Source organism: Ciconia boyciana, chromosome 1 (genome assembly GCF_034638445.1).
Source record: "Ciconia boyciana chromosome 1, ASM3463844v1, whole genome shotgun sequence".
Classification (NCBI taxonomy): Eukaryota; Metazoa; Chordata; class Aves; order Ciconiiformes; family Ciconiidae; genus Ciconia; species Ciconia boyciana.
In genome coordinates this window covers 92,798,058-92,811,659 of record NC_132934.1, presented here as the reverse complement: position 1 = coordinate 92,811,659, position 13,602 = coordinate 92,798,058, and the positions used below count along the sequence as shown (strand labels likewise).

The window sequence follows — 13,602 nt, the reverse complement described above, 5'->3', positions numbered from 1 at the left end:
CATCATCTCTTCCCTTCCGTATGCTCCCAGTACTGGCAGTCTCTGGGCTGCAGTCCACAGGATATCCACAATTATGGCCCAGATTGAGGGAGGGGTAGAAAAACGATGGTACTCTGCCAAGTATGTCAGAACCTGAACTTGATCCATTTTCAAATTGAAGCTGGGGACTGTGGGACAGCACCACGTTCTCTATAATCCAGCTAAAGGAAGAAAAATAACTTATCATCTCCAAAAAAAAAAAAAAGTCAGAGTTAGTGCAGACCTAACATAAATAACTATTTTATATTTGCCTTTGAACCTTATCTTTAACTAAAGAAATATGCTGTCTTGACGTAGAAGGAAGATTTTAAAAATGCCATAAGACTGTTAAGCACCACAAGAAAAAGTGAGACAGAGGGAGAGTCAGTCTTCATCATATTTATGAGGGCCACAAAACTGCTAGTGAAGTCATTTAATTTTGAAATTACTTAGGAGTCCTTTAGAAAAGCTGGGAACACAGGATGGAAATAGAAAACTAAAAAAAGTGCATCCAGTGTTTCAAAATAAGTTCCCTGCACAACACCTTTTCCCTGCTATCACCCCCTTAGGCAAATTTACCAGCTCAGCAGTTCCTCGCAGTTAACAAAAGATCCTCCCCAAATCCTGCTCAGGGTGTGGGTGAGCCGCTGGGACCTGGCCACGGTCAGGTCAAAAAGCCCGTGCCAGGGCACAGGCGCTCCACGTCAGCGCAGTGCTGGAGCGCAAGCTTAACTTTAAGCACTGGCTTGGATATTCTGCTGAACTAATGCTGGGATGTTTTGCTACGTTTAGTACATTTTTACCAAAAAAGCTCCCTTCCTTGGATTATTCCATCTAATCAAAACAAAAACTGTTAAAGATGCATTGTAGTTTGTTTTACCCCCATTTAAGCTATTTTCTATGGAAAAGGAAACTTGGTGTCACTAGCAGACCTCAGGAATAAGCACCTAGCTGCAATGCTACTGGAAAATTTTTGAATCCAAATAAATTCCAAACTTGTATTTTGGCCCGAAATTACAGCAAACTTGCTCCTGCTCTCGTTGTTAGTAAACGCCTACTGCTTTTACCAGGAGCAGCAATTATTCCTCCTGTCTCCTTAATCCTTCAGAAAAGCATGTGCAGCCTTGGAAGCCCAAGGTAAACGTTTTAATGTGTGTATTATCTTACTGAAGTCAGTAGGTTGCATAGATCTAAAAAAAAGGCTGCATGAAAAGATAGCACAAAGATCTGTGGGCTTCAAAAGGTTAAACAGCATCACTAATACAAATGCTGCAGACGGGACAGTCCTCAACACAGCAATGAAAACATTATGTGCGTTTCCTTCCTAAAACTCCCTTCTTGAAGGCTAATGTCTTTATTTTACAGTAAGCTGAGAACTGGTGAGTAGACTTGTATACTATTTATTATTTGACTCTTTTCTATATAAATCTATTTTTAAAGAAGAAAAAGTCAAAGGAAAGAGCCCTACCTCTCAGCTAGTGCCACTTCAGAAGCTTTTTGCTAACCAGAGCTGAATTATAATAATGTTTCTCCTTTTTCATTTTTATTTTTTAGTATTTTTAATACTGACAATAAGTCACTATGCACCCAACAGCTTCTGAAAAATTTTCTGAAAAGTAAAGAAAACAAACTATCACTGGTAGATCACTATTTATAGAGGGAAAGAATACAGAAATATATTAAATTTACCATAAACAAGGGGTTTCATACCATGACAGCAACTTTTAATGTAATTCATTTGTCATATAAATTACGTCCCTGGGGATATCCCATAAAATTAATTAGGTCAGAGAGAGAAGGAAAACAAATCGAAAATGTCTCAAACCTCCAGCAAACAATAGGTTTTAAACATAGCAGTATCAACAATCTCACTGTAAAGTTCTTCCCTCCTCTTCCTCTATTCTTCTTTCCAGGAGACCAAGATCATCACATTGAGAATCACCTTGGCCCACCAAGATCAAGGAAATCATATAGGTTCAAGTACATAATATTTCTGAAATTGAAAATTTTGCAAGCAGCTCTGTCTTTCCAAACTACGAACTCCCTGGAAGAATTCTGAAATATAATTTAGTAAAGACATTCTTTGTGTCAATGTGGCTTTTAAGTACAAAGCTACAATTGCAAAATCTGGGCATGATATATTCATCACACAACACAGAAAAGCCAAGGGGAGGAGGGCAGAAGAAAACTGTAAGAATTTTAGACAAATTTTAACATTGGCCAAACTGATCCTCAAATCAAAACTCTGAAGCTTTGCCTCTTCATTAGCTTCTCTAGAGTTTAGGCAAAAAGGAATTTGCCTGTGTACTTTTCCTGTACTACTCTGGCTTCATTTTGTGCAAGAAACAAGACTTAGCTTTTTTCACTCTTCTCAACACAGCTCACTGAATTGGAAATGTTGACACACATGTACAAAATCCAACACATTTGCTGATCCCATTCAGAACACAGATCAAATTTTGCTCTTCCTGATGCCTGTGCCACCTTCCAGTGTAGAACTTGAGTAATAAGGGCAGAATAGGAAGACAACAAAATGCAGGGGAGTAACTGAGTCGATGGTGCTTGATCATTAACGACATTAACAGACTGCACTAATGGATAACTCCACAGTACAAATTTCATCTGGATCATGTGAGGGCATGAGATCACATTTCTGTCAGCCCTTATATGTGTTAATGTTAGCAGCATGGAATAAAAGATATCAGATAAGGCATAGAGCTTGCTGGTAAAAGTCAACACATCAAAATATATTTTAAAAACTGCATCAGAAGAATGAATTTATAATGGATCCGTGCTCTGCGTTTTGAGGTGACAGAGTTCTCGATCTGGTAGAAAGTTCCTAAAGCTTGATTTACTACATTGTCAAAATATAGCCTGAGGGGACAATCTGACTTACAGCATCTTTATGACTGGTGATGAAAGAACCTTGCTTGGCTTTTAGATCCCAAGTTTGGCTCAAGATAGTGCAGTAGAGAACAGAACATCTTTTATTTTATGCTGGGAGTTCACAGCGTTCCTCTTCAGCACAGAATTAGGTTTTACTGTATAGAATTCTCACACACAGCTCGCTGATGGGTTAGAATTCACACCTTCAGATTTTGGGGATATACTTCACACCCTTCATTGTTACTGCTACTAAAGATACGGATTACAGTGTCCTCATGTCATTGTAGCATCTGTAACAGAAATCTTTAGAAAATTCGGGAAAAAATTGTGTCTTTTACCAGGCCACAGCGTGTCTTATTCAGCCTTGGAAAGGCTTCAGAGTGCAGTAACCACATTAATTGGACATTATATGGACAGCCAAGGGTAGCTCAGTTACTGTGCAGCTTTTACTGTTCCTTGTCATGTTGTTTCAAAACACATTTCATGTTTTAACCAGTCATATATACATATGAAAGCATTGCACAACACTGGACAATGCTACAGATCCACAGGAAATAATTGTTTCACAAATATGAAGCAATCTGCACAAATATAAATAGCGTGGCCCAAATCTGTTCTAAATTATGCTTATGCAAATCCATGGAAGTCAACTAGCACCACTAACAGAACAGAACAGATAAGAGCATGTAAAAATATAAAATATGGCTCTACTGCACAGCTATCCATGGGCCAAAGCCTGCCAGTCTGCCATCACTTACATTCTTCTACTTTCTCAGCATGGCTTTACAGGAAATAAGAAAAACATGACGATGTGGGATTTTCTAGTTCTCTCATGCACTGGAGGACACATGTCCAAGAACATATGGACCGAAATGTGTCAGCATCCTACATCACTCTTATTTCAAGACTGTTATTAATTTTTGTGGGTGGAGCCCAAAATTTTAAGGCCATATTAGCACACAGTGGCTGTTTCTGTAATGCACGTCACAGGGAGTATATGTGTAGCCGTCCAAGGATAGCATTTTAACTTGATTTCAAATGATCTTCTAAATTGTAATACTCTCAAAAGACGAAGTATAGATGCTACTAGCAGGGTATTTCACAACTTTTGTCTTCACAGTTTCATCCATCCACCTCAATTCTGACCTCCAGGACATCATGCTACTGCAGATCTGGACTCTCCACACACAGCTGTTTCAACAAATCTCATTTTGCTCTATAATGCACAGCGTGTGTCTTCAGGATTGGTATTTTCAATGGTGAACCAAGTTATATGAGTGATGTATGCTACTCTAGGCAAAAAGCAAGACTAAGATCAGAAAACTCCTTGCCCTGATAACTTTACCTAAATTTCAATCCAAATCTTCTCAAATGAATTAGCCTCTTTACCAAACTCACAGGTACAGACAGATACTGTGGGTATCAGCCATGCAACCTCTCCAACTGGATACAGTGAAAAACGCATTGCCAAAGGCTTTTCGGCTGTAAATCAACAGGTGGTTTGGCACCGAGATTTCTACCTGTTTGTGGTTTTCATCTTTGGTTTCAAGACAGAAAATGAGATGATACCTTTCAATGCTGCATCTCAAGCAGGCTGTACAGAAAGCAAGGTTTCATTCCAACCAAATCTCTCTCTCTCTTCAAAGTTGAGGAAAACTGCCAACCACTGCTGCTCTTGCCATCAACACGGCGATGTAGATGTTAGAAAAGGCAAAGTAAAGGGATAGAAGAAAAAGGAAAAGAAAAATGTAAGTTTTACATAAACAACAAGCTGTACATAATGGCTACATCTGAGGACAACAACATAAAAAGTACTGGCTTTAGTATAAGGAAACAAATAAACAAAACCTTGGAACAGCTTAATCAAAGAGGTTTTTTTAGTTTATTGGATACAGAGAATTTCTGTTTAAATTTAGTTCCAAGGGATACAATTCTCTGAAAACGTGATAAACTTAAAGGGACAACATTAAAGAAACAAACCTATCATAGCATCAGCATGAACTACACCATTACTCAGAGAGCAGCCTAAGCCCCTTCAACAAACACTCTGCAAAGCAGCAGAAGCACTTACAACTTATGTTCTTGCCTGCAAATAGCCCAGGGTGCAAGAGGTGGGTTTCGTTTTTGGTTTTTAAAGCCTTCTGCATGGGCCTAACTCTGCCTTCGTTGAAGGTAATGTTAACATGCATCGAATGCAGTGGGAACCAAATATGGATAACTGCATACTTTGAAAAATCACACCCAATACGTTCAACTGATGCCATCTTTCTGTGAGGACAAGTGTAAGCTATGGAATACTACAAGGAATAGAGAGCAGTAGTCTAAAGTAAGCTTTTCAGAACGAAGGAAGCACATTTCAGTACTTTTTCACAGATAATTGGGAATGTGCATCTTCAAAATAGTAGTCAAGAGTAGGTAAAGACTGCCTAGAGATCCTTACTGTGACAGAAGTCTCAATGCCTTTTCATAAAATAAGAGTTCTTCAAAGCAACTCTCAGCAACCAGTAAGAGAACAGCCAGCAAAACTATGCTTTTCAGATTAAAGTAAGAAAATGAAAGTCAGTGCCTCTCCACAGACATAGACGTAATGAGAATGACTTCAACACATCTGCTAGTAATCAAAATGGGTCCACATTCACCAGTACACAGAAAAGTGGAATCCTAATGATCAGCGCGAAACTTTGGTTTGCTCCAATAACTGTAAAATTGTTCCAGGAAGTTCTACGTACTAATTTACCTACAGAAGACAAGAACTGCATGATTAGATTGTATTAAATCATCTATACTAATAAAGACTGAGCTGAACAGAAAATGGAACTACCTTATCATGAAGATATAATCACCTGGGGAGAAAGGGGTCCCAAAATGTTCTATTCCTGACCTGGAATAAAAACAAGAGCCAACTGGGTCTTTTTTCCCCATGAGAAGGTATTTCCACAAAAATTCACCTCTGAGAAAACAAAATGGAAATTTCCCATCAACTAGCTAGAAAAAGGAGGGAAAAAAAGTCTTCTAGAACCAGCAGTTGGGAAATATTTGTTTTGACTTTTCTTGGGTAAAACAGTTATTCCCAAGGAAAAATGTTATTTCAAGAAAAAGAGTTTCCACTGAAAAATCATTCCAATGGAAAACGCCCGTCCACGGCTACAAAGGATAGGACCACTGGCCTCAGCCAGGGGAAGGGGAATGCCAAGGTCAGTGGACTGGGTCTGCCACAGTCCTCTTGCACAATCATGGGCAAACTGCTTCCATTCTCCACTATGGTATTTCTCCTCCAGCCTTTCTGCCTATGTAGACCGTCCACTCTTCAGGGCAGGGACTGACTCTCACTGTATGTTGTATGCAGCATTACTGCAATACTGTAATGACTTTCAGCACTGCAGTAAGAACAGTATTTTTCCCTCCTACAGCACCTAGTTCCCAATACCGAGATGAAGAGAAAAACACAACCTATGGCTGCAACATACTGCTAATCAAACACTATTGTATACCATGGGGGTGTGAGGGGGGATGCCTTTTCATCGTAGAACTAATCAGAGTTTATACACACAAAATCAGACAACTCTATAGTCCAGTCTTGTGATCTGTGTTCCAAGGTGCCAGAAATAAGGCAGCAAAGAAGCAGGGGAGTGGGGGGTGGGTAGTGGTGTATCTCCCGTGTTCGTAATGAAAGAAGAGAGATGACTGGACTAAGAGCTGATGAGGTTACAAGGCAACAGCAGTGCCATGAGTTGTTTGGGCTTAAAGCCAGATGTCTTGTATTTCCTTTGATTGTTTCTAAATAATTAATGGTATTAATTTAATCATGTGACACACACGCACACACCCCTTTTAGTATTTGGCTCTGTGTACTAACACTAAATATAAAGGAGAAAAATGGGAATGTCCATAGCATACTGAATATTGATGCTGTGTGTTTGGACTGCAACAACAGCTGATACTCAAATCCATAAGACTATGTATCTACAGCACTCGCACAGTGTTTGCACAAAGTAGATCAAGTAGTAGCCTTCATACTCCATCCATAAACCAGCTCAACTATGGCATATGGACACTGCATGTTTGAAGTAGTAAAATAGAGGGTACAGCTCTCTCTCCGCCCACACTAAGATGAACCTGCCACTACTATTTCACGTAACATTTTCTGGCAAGCTCCCAGTTTTCAGTCACGTTGGTTTGCTTGAAAGAAACACTCAGAGGAGACTCTGCTTGTCTTGCTGTTCAAACAAACAAAATAATCATGCATCTTGAACTAATGGTCCAAAGCTTAACGAAGATCATAGAAAAGAGGCTACCCGTGATGTGAGCGTTCCCTTCTGACTTATCCACGTAAGCCACCGCTGTTGGCAAAAGGAAATGGATTATGACGATAATAAGTAACCCCGAGCTCTGGTCTAGACAAACCTTTGCTTGGTACAGTAGCAGTCAGTGCACAAAGAAAACAGCAACCACCAGCAGTAAAAATTTAACTTCTCCAAAATTTTCGACACCAGGGCACTGGTAGCAACAGCAGGAGGACCTGTGCACTTCTCTTGTTGAGGCTGCAAGTCTCAGAGGCACCAAGTAATCTCATGGGAATATTCTCAGCATTAGTGTTGAGTACTAGGACTGCCAAAATGTAGCAGCAGAAATCCTGAACAAATGAAGACTAATGAAGGCAGCTCCATACTTCCTACATGCATATGTACTCAGTAAAAATGTTTGCCCATTCTCCTACATACAACAGCCTAGTCTCAGCTCCCCTAGTCAAGTCTCCAGTCCCACCCATCTTATCTACCCTTTTTTCCTACCACATTTACACTTACCTTGAATCCCACGGCACCTGCTATCAGATAGTATTAAATGGGATAGCTGTGAGGTAATGGAAGGGAGAAAGAAATCTGACAGCTTGGAGCAGACCCTCGCTTTGTCCAGCAATGCCCCAGACTTCTGGAGGTAAGGACAAAGTGATACAAGGCCTTCACAGATGTCAAAAGAAATTTCCAAAAATGTGCACAAAGCTAACCTCATCAAAGAGTACCTGTGGGGAGTCAGAGAGGGCTTGGTCAAGTCTCATTTCTTACATTTTATCTGTGGCTCCCTATTTGGTTGTCATTCTGCAGCTAGACTATCGGATCAAGACTGGCATTAGTACTTTCTCCAGTTACGATTCTTCAGTCAAGGGAAGTGAACGCTGAAAAGTTCTCCACTAGAGAGCCTGGTCCTAATCTTCAAGGACTTAGCAGTCAAGGCCTAGCAACCCTACAGGTGTCTTTCTCCACTACTGACTCAGCGAGCCAGTTGGGTTCATAGGAAGAAGTTTGTTTCATTACAGAAAGATCATATGGGATGTACACTCAAGCCTTTCAACTGGGACTGGGGCAGAGTCACAAACTGCATCAGCCCGGCACACTGCAGAGAACATCACCTGGAGGGATCACCGTGACTGCCAAATCGCAGGCTGCAGCACCGCAGAGCGCGTGGCAGAATGCTCTGGATATCAGAGCTCAGGCTATGGGGCTCTTCTGCAAGAAAGGAGCAGAATGAGCATCAGACTGACCGTGCTGAGCAGAAAACATCTCACCCTGTCCTATGAGTCCTTCTCTAGCAAGGTTATAAGGTTGAATAAGATCACGGTTTTCTTTCTCATGGACATACATAAATGGAGAAAACACTAAATAATATTGACTAAAACAAGAAGAGGAAGAGTAACATTCAGAGAAACGTCAAGTGGCTCCTTCAGTTCCTACTAGCTACCTACAAAGAGCTGCAACACCTGCACGTGCAACAAGCACTTCAGTAATACCTAATGCTAGAGTACCCCCCCTTGGAAGTCATTCTCAGAAAATGGGCACTGTGGTTTTGAACTGGAACGAGAGGAAACTGCTTCAAGATAGGAACGATCATGTAGAAATGACTAAATTGTTTGTAAGGTAGAGACACTGGAAACAGCCAGCAATACAGTTGAACTGTGTTTGAGTCTCAGTACTTTACGAACAGCCCCTGTGCTTATTTGCTTGTTTTTCAGGATTTGGGGGGTGGTGGTAGAGTGAGAAGACAGCATTTTTCCTGTGGCGACAAGGATCTCTGAAAGTGTCTATGTGTCAGACTTTGCTGAGAATGTATATTTTGTTCCTTCTTCTGCTTTATTTCCCTTTAATGATAGCTTTGCAGTGAATCCCATTTATGAGTTGCTCAAATAAATGCAAATTTTATCTTGTAAGCAACACCCTCCAAAATAATACTACAACTGAAAATAAAACTGTTAAGAGCTAAAAGGCACAGGGTCTTCCCCAGTGCCCTCATCTCCCCAGTGCACTGGACTGCTTGCTATTACTATATATGGAGTATCAGGCAGGGTACTTAGTATTATAAATATGTATTGTATTGAAATATATAGCCCAAGTCCCCAGTGCCCAACATTCTAATTAGAATTACCGTTGTGCAAATAACTGATTTATTTTGCTAGTTGACCAAACTGAGAACATGGAAAGGAAGAAAAAAAACCAAACCCAAAAACTACCTAGGTGTTTAACAAAGTGGGATCGTTTTCTGTTTGTGTTTGATATGTTTCAATTAAAATAGACTTTGTTTCAAAACAAAAACAGAAACCTTGTTCAGAAATACCAAAACAAAACCTTTCGGCTTTCCAAAACTTGTTTTGGTTTTGTGTTTTTTTTAAATTTTTTCTCAGTTTATTTTTTTCCACAGTTTTGGCTAACCTGTATCTGAGGTAAGCAGTTTTCAGCAAATAAAACGTTCAACTCAATAGTTTTACCCAGATCTCAACCTAAGGGCTGAACTGTGAGTCGACCAGCTCTCGCCTTAATAAAAGAAGAGCAGGGAGGCAGGGGATTTGCATTCGCTTCTTGGTTCAGCCCCCACCTTTGCATCCAAGGTGAGTTATTTCATTTCGTTACGGTTGTCTCTCTGTCCACACTTTGTCTCTCTTGTGTCCAAGCTCGTCGGGGTTAGATGCACCTCCTACGACATGTCAGTACAAAGCCTAACACAATAGATTGCTCATCTCTACTGAGGCCTATATGATTTACTATAATATAAATAACTGCTTGACTGCAGTCAAATCTGTTTTTAATGCCAATAGTTTCACTTGCATATACTTAGCGGCCCATCATGGGAACATCAGCTTCTTTTTAAATTAATTACTTATTAATAGAGGTAAAATATGAATGGCCAACAAGTTTAGATATTTCCTGCTTCATCAATTTCAGCGCTCAAAGAAAGCATTCGTTTACAGCTACCAGGAACCAACAGGGACAGGTACTGAATGAAGCCTGAAACCCAAGATCCCCTCAGCACTTTTGTACCCCCATTATTTGGGGACAAATCCTCTCATCCCTCCAGGGAAGGAAAGGTAGCTGGATTGAAAGAGCTGCTTAGTGGAAAGCCTCACGGGCAACCCCCAAATTCTCTGTGCAGAGCTTTAGCCACAAAATTGTCACCAGTAGGAATGGGAAATGCAAGTTCAATGTCTGCAAAGAGGTGGAAACAGCCTGTGAGGCTGAAGGGAAGAGGTCTCCCTGCCTCTGTTTTGGAGACCCCTTGCATCTTGCAAGGCCAACTTGCTTAATCAAAAGACAATTTTAGAGCTCGTTAGAAAATAAACAACACAGAAACAGAAACAAATGCAATGTTACGAACTCTTCAACTTCAACATGCAGCACTCGGGGCTGGGGGTGGGGAGGTTTCTCAGAGCACACATGGCTGTCACTGACAATAAAGTCAGTCACGTTTTTAAAACACTGGGGACAGAGCTGCAAATGTGCCCCATTACGTCTTGAGATGTACTCCCTGGGTACAAAAGGTGCGTGGGTTACCGTAAGCTCGTGTGTTACTTTGCTGAGACCATAAAAGGCAGCACAAAGCACAGGCTGAGAAAGAGCAACCGCAGCGTATATGGGGTGACTATTCCCACTGTACGGGCCTGATCCTGGGTGCCTCAGGTGCCCTGGAGTCCCAGCACAGCTGTAACCCCACACTATTTTCCTCCATCCTTGGGGCTGCTGCTGAGCTCTAGGAGACACCACTGCCATTTCACAGCCCCCGTGGCTGTGCCCAGCCCCCAGCCTCCTGCCAGGGGGTCTGCAGAGGCGTACAGACCCCACCGGTCGCTGCCGAGGGCATCATTTGCAGTTGGCCATTCCCCTCCGCATATGAGTGCCCCCACGCCATGCTAAAGGAGCAATTATTATAATTACAAATAAATCCTCCTCCCTGTCAATTGTCTGTACTTATTGGCCATTGCTGCCATCTAGCCAGACGCATCTCCAATATTCACAGAAGCCTTCAGCCTGTTTATTTTCCCTTTGCTGCTTGGCCTGAAGCAGGGATAAATGCATCCCTTGTTACTCACTGCCTCTGTGGAGACATTTGTAAACTTTCACAGGGTTTTCCTTTTTTTCCAACAGGTGACAAAATACTGGATAACTGTAGGTGCTCTGGGGACACAAACAGGGAAACGGAGATCAGATGCAGCCGTAGTTGGAGAAAGGGAAAAAGCAAGATAAAGGCAGCCGATAAGAGAGTGCTAAAAAGAGCAAAGAAATGACTGAGAAGGGGTAGTTAGCTATTTTTGTTGCCGACTGACTCTTGCGAGGTAGCTCCAGCAGAATAATTTTGTCTATTTTGTTATCATGCCAAATTGTGGCAGGTGTTACCACAGGAAGGTTGGAAGTTTATTGAAAAAAAAGTTTCTGGATGTTATTGGAAAAGGATTAAGAAGTTGTTGACTCAAGCTAGCACTGAAGGATGTGCTGGAGGTCACAGCTGAGGGGCACTGGCTGGTCTTGCTGGACTTGTGACGTAGGAATGATAAGGAAGTGGTTTCAGAGAGCTTCTGAGTTCAGCTTTATTCTTCTAAGAATTTGTTCCCAAAATTTGGTCAGGAAAATGTTCCTAATGGAGGGCTCACTCTGCACCCATCCCTTTGTCTCCTTTTGGTATATATGGCATGAAATAGGATGAAAAAAGAATATTCTAAGGAGACTTAGAAATGGAAACATTCAGGCGGAGTTTCATGGCCTGCTTTCTGCCTACAATTCAGCTCTAAAAAGCCAGTCTAAATTTCCAGACACTGTGGCCATTCACTTCTCTAGACAACCTTGTTTCAGAGCCATAGATCCAGCAACATAATAAGCTAGAGACGAAGCACAATGGGTGAAGAGAAAACAAACACAACTGCATGATAAAAGACACTGACTGCTCTCCAACCATAACATTTCAACCAAATAGAAGGGGGGGAGTACAGCAGTAAATGTCCGTGAATCCGAATTTCTGTTACTGTACTTCCTATTCCACCAGGGGAAAGAAGAAAAAGTTGTATTTTGCTTCCCCGATTTTTTTTCCACTGAAAAGAGAGATTTCTTGGGTAATCTAGAGTAATATTCAGTTGTGAATCCAATCTATGCAGTGGGATAGGATTAAAAAAGGAACAGAAGGTCTGGATTCTGAACCTGCTCTAACAGTTTTGATTTGAATAGAACCCAAGTCTTGAAATGGCTTGTTTTCCACTTCTGGTTTGGAGCTGGTTGAAATACTGCCACAGTAGCACTTCCTGTAAAATTTTTATCCAAGATTCTCATTATTTGGAACTAAACTCTAAAGATTTTGGCACTGGGAAATCCAAACAAAACTCTGTTCCTGACTCAACTGGCCCAGGAGTCAACCCAAGCTTAATCTGGTTCTGGGTCCAAATCCAGCTTCAGCCCATTTCCATTGTTACATAGCTTATGCCATAATACCACCTCTAGCCTCAGGATTTATGATGCCTCCTTGCAGGATGCATATTTATGTGTAAATACATAAATCACATCAGATAAACAAAGAAGACATGCCAGAAAACAGGAGGGGAGGGAAGAGGAGAGATACCTACCAAGCAGTTTGTCTCTAAAGTGTTGCCAGTTGTGAAAGGACTTGACGTGCTAATATCCGCTCATTCAGACTCTTACAGACATGCTAAGAGCGTGACGGCTGGCAGGCAGTGCATTTAAGTGCTGTTAGTGAGGCCCCCAAATATTGACAGAGTGCCAGACTCTGAGAAACTATTGATGTATGCAGCCGGCCGCTGCTCCAGACACCTCTCAGACAGAGTCTTTAAATGTCACAGATTAATGAATTTTCATGAAACGGAGAATGAGAGAAAGAATTAAAAAAAAAAATATCCCACAGCACCAACATGAAAGCATCTTTTATCCCTACACAAAATTCTGCCCTCAAGCCTCAAGATTCCTAATAGATTATAACAGATCGTAAGTCGGCAGGAGATACGGGGTGGAGGAGGTTAGACCCTCTAGATCATGCAGAGCATCCTCAAACAAAGCTAATATGTGAGACGTTCATTTTTATGAAAAACAGTGAGGGTCAAGGGCCACTCAGATCTCAGTTTCATTTTAACCAAACCCACAAGTTACAAAGCTTAAGGGGTAGAACTGGTTAAATGGTTTTTATCTGAGGTACAAATGGGGCCAAACTGCAAAGTTCAGATGTTGACTTTGAACAACCCTAACTTTAGAGCTATTCAGATAGACAGCTGTACTTGGACCCTTTCTTAGTATTTGATGTTGTGCTTGATCTTATCCAAGAAATTGCCAAAGTTATGATATAACATTTTTATGCCATCAGATAAACCAAGTATGCTGATTAGTTCTCTTCTTTCATTTATATCAGTGAACTCAGATATGTATGAAAGAACTTCAAATA

The 13,602-nt window shown here is 41.1% G+C and overlaps 1 protein-coding gene across 14 annotated transcripts in view; it reads right to left on the bottom strand.

The window, feature by feature from the left end:
• The window catches only part of ZBTB20 (zinc finger and BTB domain containing 20), a 470,118-nt gene that overhangs the window by 169,802 nt on the left and 286,714 nt on the right, over positions 1 to 13,602 (bottom strand). For 11 of the 14 annotated variants that reach the window (XM_072882091.1, XM_072882038.1, XM_072882100.1 and 8 more), the window contains one exon: positions 4,474 to 4,573. The exons of 2 other annotated variants lie outside the window; for them this stretch is intronic. The gene's annotated coding sequence lies outside the window, so the exon portion shown is untranslated. Of the gene's footprint in view, positions 1 to 4,473; positions 4,579 to 13,602 lie in introns of all 14 variants that reach the window. One more of the 14 variants, XM_072882072.1, reaches the window with a different exon arrangement.